Below are 7,986 nucleotides of genomic sequence, written 5' to 3'. Positions count from 1 at the left end.
TCTTTAGGTTACTGGTATATAATTATGATCAACCAGTTTACTACCGTTTATATTGTCTTTAGGTTACTGGTATATAATAATGAACAACCAGTTTACTACCGTTTATATTGTCTTTAGGTTACTGGTATATAATAATGAACAACCAGTTTGCTACCGTTTATATTGTCTTTAGGTTACTGGTATATAATAATGAGTGACTCATACTGAGCCAGTATCCTGTGTACTTATATTCATACTGAGCCTTAAACACGCGCGTGTGTGTGTGTGTGTGTGTGTGTGTGTGTGTGTGTGTGTGTGTGTGTGTGTGTGTGTGTGTGTGTGTGTGTGTGTGTGTGTGTGTGTGTGTGTGTGTGTGTGTGTGTGTGTGTGTGTGTGTGTGTGTGTGTGTGTGTGTGTGTATGCGCGCCTTTTTTTCCCCCCGAAAACACGTGACACTCAATGAGCGTGGCGGCTCCTTGACTTCCTCATCTGACTGTCCGTCGTAGCGATCAGCCCTTCCTCCGCTTTTAAAACCTTTCACCTGATTAACTTGTTTTATAAACACTTTAACCTCCGTTTCTTCCCTTACATTCATACGTTTACAACTTTATATCGTATGGACGCATTTTAATCCCGGAGTAGATAAGGTAAGGTAGGTCGACAGTTGACTAGCGTTTATATTGTCTTAAGGTTACTGGTATATAATAATGATCAACCAGTTTACTACCGTTTATATTGTCTTTAGGTTACTGGTATATAATAATGATCAACCAGTTTACTACCGTTTATATTGTCTGTAGGTTACTGGTATATAATAATGATCAACCAGTTTACTACCGGTTATATTGTCTGTAGGTTACTGGTATATAATAATGATCAACCAGTGTACTACCGTTTATATTGTCTATAGGTTACTGGTATATAATAATGAACAGCCATTTTACTACCGTTTATATTGTCTTTAGGTTACTGGTATATAATAATGAGTTTACTGTAGAGAATACAACGTTAGTTCATGTTTCACTGCTTTTCTGACCCGTGTGGTAAATTGAACACTCCATTCAAAATTCAAGTGATTCATTTGTCTTGATGCTAATCCAAATTAAAAGAAGGACATAAGTCATATTAATGTGCTGATATTTAAGTTAAATATGTGTGCGTAGCGACTGTAGTCTGGTCCTACCAGACTCGTACACATTTCATTTGTAGCACTGAAGGGAAATTCAAATTGAGCGGGAGTACTTAGACGGGCGGAGCCAGGCTAGCGACTGGGGATCTACAGTTTAATAGATGTGGGTCTAACCACAGATGGAGCCATAGAGCGAGAGAGAGACTCGTTGGTCATACAAGGATACCAAATCGATGTGTTGCGCTTCACCAGTAGATTTACTTTCTATGGGATCTGCTCTTTCCTTCAGGCCGGGCAGATGTGTTGAGATTAATTTATATTATGAACTTCTTTATTTAACTATTGAATTGTAAAATAAAAATAAAATGAATGAATCGTACTGATTTCCAGTCAGTAACGGTAACAAATCACTTTTTTCTTTTTAATCGCAGCCTTTGCGATTTGCATACCGCGTTCTATTACATTGCGATTTCGATTTGAATTAGATTAATCTTTCAGCCCTAAATTATACCACGATGAATTTTTCAAGGCTATTGCATCTACTTTTTTGGGTTGTAGTTTAAGAACTAGTACAGTCTCCAAGGTGTTTAATTCTCATCTCTCAGTTTGCTTCTGCTGTACACATCTGTACTGTGGTGAGGGCAGTGTGGTTATATCATGGGGTTCATATTTATGTTCTATGACGTCCATAATGCTTTAGTGTGACGCAGTCACAATGATCTTCTCTCTCAATAAACAGCTAAAGTTCAGAAGGAGTTGTGTTTGTGTCCAGGTCTCCAGTCTTCTATGGATGAGGAGAGAGAGGATGGGGGTCCTACCTCTAAGACCGCTCTGTCTGGGGAACATGGCCGCCAGAGCAAAGCTAAGAGGTAAGAAGAGGATCTCTGTCTGTGACTGTTGTCAGTAGTTAATAATGATCCCCACTATAGGGGTTTTCGAGGGGACTTCTGTTTCCGGTATTGGTTGCGAGGGTGGGGGCCACAACCCCCCTTCCACTTCCTGTGTGTGTGTGTGTGTGTGTGTGTGTGTGTGTGTGGGAGGCAGGTGTGGCTAGTCATGAGGGTGTGTGTGTGTGTGTGTGTGTCTGCCCTGTGATATTGAATCATGGGTAATGTAGTGTAACAACACACTGAAGAACAGGGAACTTAAATGGGGTTCACAATGGCTTGCACTTTGTCCTGGTTATCGTTCCTGGGTTAGATTAAACTGATGTATCCAGCACTTGTCTGGCCGTAGTGTGTCGGGGTCGTGGCTTTAAAGTCCACTAGCAGATAGCCATACGGCGTACTAGTAGCATCGGTAAAGGGCTCTAGAAAATACATTGTCCTACACAGGAACATCTGCCTGGCTATTAACAAAATCTGATATTTGTTGCGTGGGTTCTTAAACAAAACCATGTGATTAGTGTTTAAAATTATTGTTCTGCTGGTTTTACCCTGCATATATAAATTCTCTACCAGATACATACATCCATATACCCATGGATGTCCTCTTCTTTCACTTTGGGAGAGGAGGGCCGAGCTCTCTGAGTGGCCAACGACGTGCGTCGCGACGTAGGTCGCATTGGTCGCGACGTAGGTCGCATTGGTCGAGACGTAGGTCGCATTGGTCGCGACGTAGGTCGCATTGGTCGCGACGTAGGTCGCATTGGTCGCGACGTAGGTCGCATTGGTCGCGACGTAGGTCGCATTGGTCGCGACGTAGGTGGCATTGGTCGCTCGTCTGGCTGCCGTTTTCTCGTCTGGCTGCCGTTTTGGTCGCTGGCTGGCTCGGTCACTCAAAGTCTATAGGCGGTCCTTAATCAGTTATTTGCATGTTATCAACAGATTTTTTGCGACAGTTGAAGTACCAGAAAGCCATGCTCTCTGGCGAAAGCTACCTACAGCTCTTTATTGCAAATATTATTTTTATATTTTTATATTGAAGTAGGCCTACAGTTTAAAATGAAGAAATCGTTGGTCTATCAATATCAATAAAATGTATTAGTTGTAATTTGTGGCGTATTCAAATAATGCAGTGATGTTGCTAGGTACGCGTCCTGCGTCCCTGACGCATTAAAATCTGAAAGGACGCACTAAACTCACTATCCATGCGTCCCAGGGACGCATCTCATTTTCCCCATGAAAAACGATACATTGTGAACATTAAACAACTCGTGTTTAATCACAGTAACTGGCCAAAGAAACCTTCTTGTGAGCAGATCGGACAAGCGCTGTTTCAACCCTCTGCGCATCTACTTGGCGCAGACGTGATCCCCTGTACAAAGTATCGCGACATGCTAATTTAGCCGCTACCAAAACAACTAGCTCGTCACCGCTGATTTCATTTCAACAATTAAAAATACGAACTTCATAGTAAATAAACCCACGTTTCCACTGCTCGATGCTGTGCTCATTCGTGTCGAATGAGCAAATCAAACAGGATTTTTTTGCAATCCTTCTGATTGAATATATGTACATTTATGACAAAATCGTGAGGACTAGGCTTGTGACACACACACACACACGAATGTGGCGCTCGCGCGGTAATAGCTCATTGGCGCCACCTAGTGACCATTATGTGCAAATGCACAGCCTCTCATTAAAATGACTAAGGGGGTCATTTGACCCCTCTTGCGGCGCTAAGAGTAAGTAAAAATGGCCCGGCGTTTCTAGTGTTAAACATGAACGGTTGAGTACTCCAGCTCTAACCATATCATACCACCATCAAGGAGTTTAACACTATTAATTTAATTTAAGAAATAGAATAATAATAAAAAAGAAACACATTTTTTAAACTGGGGAGTCGACTCGGGACCCATTGAATTTCTCAGGGACCCACCCAACTCGCCACCTGTGGGTCCCGGGGACTCACTACATTGAAAACCTATCAACATCACTGTGATGTATTTTATATCTTATATATAGCCTATATATTTGTTTTGTTAAACGTCATTAAGCCTAATAAGATATATTATGCACAAAGCACTTCGTTATAGAGTGATATATTAGTTGTAATTTGGGGCGTATTCAAATAATGTATTTTAGAAATTATACATAGCCTATTTGTTTTGTTAAATGTCATTAAGCCTAATAATGTATGTTATGTACAAAGTTCTTCGTTATAGAGTGATATAGTTAAATATAAGTGCAACGACTATCAGTCAATTCCATGGTGGTACAAGCGGTAGTGACGCTAGGTTAGTGACCAACACCTTGGCTGTTCGACACTCTCCATGGTCAGGTATATATTTGCTATTTTACTCAAACTCATTGACGTAATTGGACCCTTTCATTTTAACATTTTTGTATGATTTAGTACGATGGTATGACAATCATACGACGTAATGACGGGCAGCGACGCCTGGCTGGTATCGGCTGGCTGGCTGCGACGACAGGCCAGCCGCTGGCTGCTGGCCGCTGGCTCTGGCAGGCTGACCGACTAGGGGGCCGTGTCCACCAAAAGCCTTTTTAAAAGGCGGAGCGCCTGTCTGCAATGCATTCTCTATGGCAGGACGCGCATGCAGCGCGCCTTTTAACCTGTTCTGCCCCGGCAGTATTTTGTTTTTTTTCGCCTATACACATACCCAAATGGAAAAGCTTATAACACAGTAACCCTAAGTCCTAGATGGATGTTTGATACTTCATTTGAAAGCTGACAAGCTCTAGTTTCCCTAGATATGTATTTGGCATGTATCATACACACAACCTAAATGACATCAGTTCAGACATGGCTCTAAAGCAATTTTTTTTGTCTTCGAAAATAATAGGTCATAATTGAACTACAATAACTAGGATGTGCTTTATATGTAAGGCATATGGCAATATGCCAAATACCTTCTACATCATGCCAACTACACCTGGAAGAAATTTTGGAGTTCTAGGCCTAAACCTTGGGGAGTTAATGGAGTTTTTATGGTGTGTTGTCACTGGCGGCACAAACCTCTCCAAAATGTCTCCAAATGGCCAAATTGTGCCAAATGCATTTACTCTACTTCTGTGACACTGGAAACATTACTGAAGCATTTTGGTGACTATAAAACCTTTCTCCATGATTCAAAACATAATTTTTTCACACATTCATATTGAGATATTGGCCATATCATGAAAATATGACAAGAACTAAATATGAACAATATATGCGCAAAATATGCGCAAAGTGAGTTGTCTGCCGTGTTGACGCAGCTTTATATCTCGGCTCATACGTATCACACCTGGACACGCCTGGCAGCGTTGGAAAGGTAAACTCATTGGCTAGAAGCCCAAGTGATTGATATATCAATAGCCAATACGCTGTCCCTATACTAAAGCCGCGAAACAAAGTAAACAAAGCCCATTGGCCCTTCGAACTGGGAGCGCTCCATCTACTTCACGGGCTGTACCGGGGTGAAAACTGAACAGAAAAAGACGGGGACACGTTTATTTTGTAGCCAGCAAAGTGATGAAAACAAGCATATCCAACAACTGCATACTGGAGCTAGAGAAAATATCGATACGGCTGCGAACGTCTGTATGTTAGTTGACGAACAAAGTTTGGAGATGGTAAACAAATGGACTTTACACGACGATATTCACAAGCTGGAATAATTTTATGAAAAACCATTTGGATGCTTTTGATCAGTGGATTCTCACGGACAATTGGAATATAAATAATTAAGGAATGGACACATATTACGGTTCTCAGATTGCTTCAAAGGTAGGGAGTCACTCTGTTTTTTGGCATTTCCGGTTTACCATGCTGGTAAATATCAATATTTATGGTTTTGTGCTCATGATTTATAGAAAAAAACAACCGGATGAATAAATTGTGGAGATTCTACCCTTTCTAACGACGTATAGAATGTCTGTAATGATGAAAGTTGAAGCGGGTTATGTCGCTCCGTAGTGGAAATATATCGTCAACAAACCAAATCGCCCACCGGTGGGCGATTGGGTTAAAAAGCCGCCCGGGGCGGTTAAACGCTCCGCGCGCCTCGCGCTTCTAGGCGCGCGCCCCAGTTGAAAACAGTTCAACTTTTGAAGAAAAGCGCTCCACGTCATCGGCGCTTTTTTCGAACGACCAATCAAAATCGAGGAGGAGGCAAGGCTAAAAGTATCAACAGAACACAAACGGAAACATGTCGGACGAAAGTTTAATAACAGCTGTGAGTGAGTGTCCGGTCCTGTACGACCTCACGTTAAAGGCGTATCATGACCAGACAACGCGCAACCAGGCCACGATTAATGCTGTGGACCCACACTCTCCTCCGGGCAACCAGGACAGGCGCAGGGGGATCGTACGCAACCTCCGCCGCACGGCAAGAAGCGCTATTAATCTTTTATTCATTTTCTAATAAAATTGTAGGAGCAACCAGAGAGGACGTTGAGGTGTCAGATGCCAGATGATGGAGCCTACAGATAGAAGCTGCATATCTATGGATACAAGCGATGACGCGTATTTTATGACGTAAACGAAAAACGCTTTGTGCGCCTTTTTTGAGCGGCGCGCACAAACGCGTTGAAAGCAGTTCACGGAGCGCTCCGCCTTTTAAAAAGGCTTTTGGTGGACACGGCTCCTAGGTCGCGACCATAACAACGTCGCGACCCTTTTGGCGGCAAATACCGTATTGGTCCGAACATACGACGACCTTTTTTCCCCTCGAAATAGGTCCGAAAAAGTCGGGTCGTCTTATATTCGGGGTCTAGTATTCAGAGCGCAGTTTCTCTTCTTCGCCTCTACATTTAAATGTCAATACACATTCGCGGCCGCAGGTGGCGCCAGGAATTGGTACCGGGAAGAAGTAGTCCAGCGTCCTTAACAACCAGACCGTTACCGGTGTTTAAAGACATTTAGAGACAAGTGGCTCAAAAGTGGGTCAGGTCAATCAACAACAGCGGAGGAGCTATGTTGCCAATTTTTAAATAATGGTCGTCAATAAGGCAGAGTCAAGTAACAACTGCCAAGCTGCCAAGAAGTTCGGGGTCACGGAGTGTAACGTAAGAAGATGGCGAGCACCAAAACAACGTCTCAAAGATGCCAACAGTCAGCGCAAATCCTACCGTGGTCCTCAAAGTGGTCGTTTCAGTGAGGTTGACCGGAGAGTTTTTGAATACGTCAGCGAAAACGCGCTTTGGGAGGAGCCGGTGGAAGCGGAGCAGCTGGGGAGCGATGACAGCGAGAGCGAACACAGCGGGGCAGAGGACACGTGTGAGGGATAGAGAGACATCGGAGGAGAAGTTTGGCGAATTTTAGTTAAGTTTAGTTAAATATGTGGCCTGTATTTTCTCTGTTATTCAAAAATATTCACAATGTTGCTTGATTATTGCTTGATATTCATTTTGAATCATACTGGACATATTTTGCCTTGAAAGTGCCGTGGCCTTTACTGGCATTATTATTATTGTCATTAATATAACAAGTGTTTAATTCACTGTGTTTTTAATATTGTTATTAAGAAAATAAATGAAGTTCTTTGTTCTGCAAATGTGGTCTGCAAATCTTTTTTTCTAAATGTTTGTGTTGAAAAACGGGGGTCGTCTTATCATCAGGGTCGTCTTATATTCGGACCAATACGGTAGGTCGCAACCAACCAGAGGTATGGCTGAATGAGCGACCCGTGGCAGCCAGCCATTGTCACCATGGCTGCTACCACAACCAAAAGCCTATATGTTATCAGTTAACATCTCATTGAATGGAATAAGAGAGAGAGATATGAGACTGGACAAGGTTCACACAAGATAATTTGACGTTTATATAAGACATATCCACAGTTTAAGAAATGTAACGGAGTAAAGAGTACAATATTTGCCTCTCAAATGTACTTGAGTAAAGTCATGAGTACTCCCAAAAAATGATACTCGAGTAAAGTACAGATCCCTCAAAATTGTACTTAAGTACTGTACTCAAGTAAATGTACTCCG

The sequence above is a fragment of the Gadus morhua genome, chromosome 4, assembly GCF_902167405.1.
Source record: "Gadus morhua chromosome 4, gadMor3.0, whole genome shotgun sequence".
NCBI classification, from domain to species: Eukaryota; Metazoa; Chordata; class Actinopteri; order Gadiformes; family Gadidae; genus Gadus; species Gadus morhua.
Note: the sequence above shows the minus strand (reverse complement) of the source record.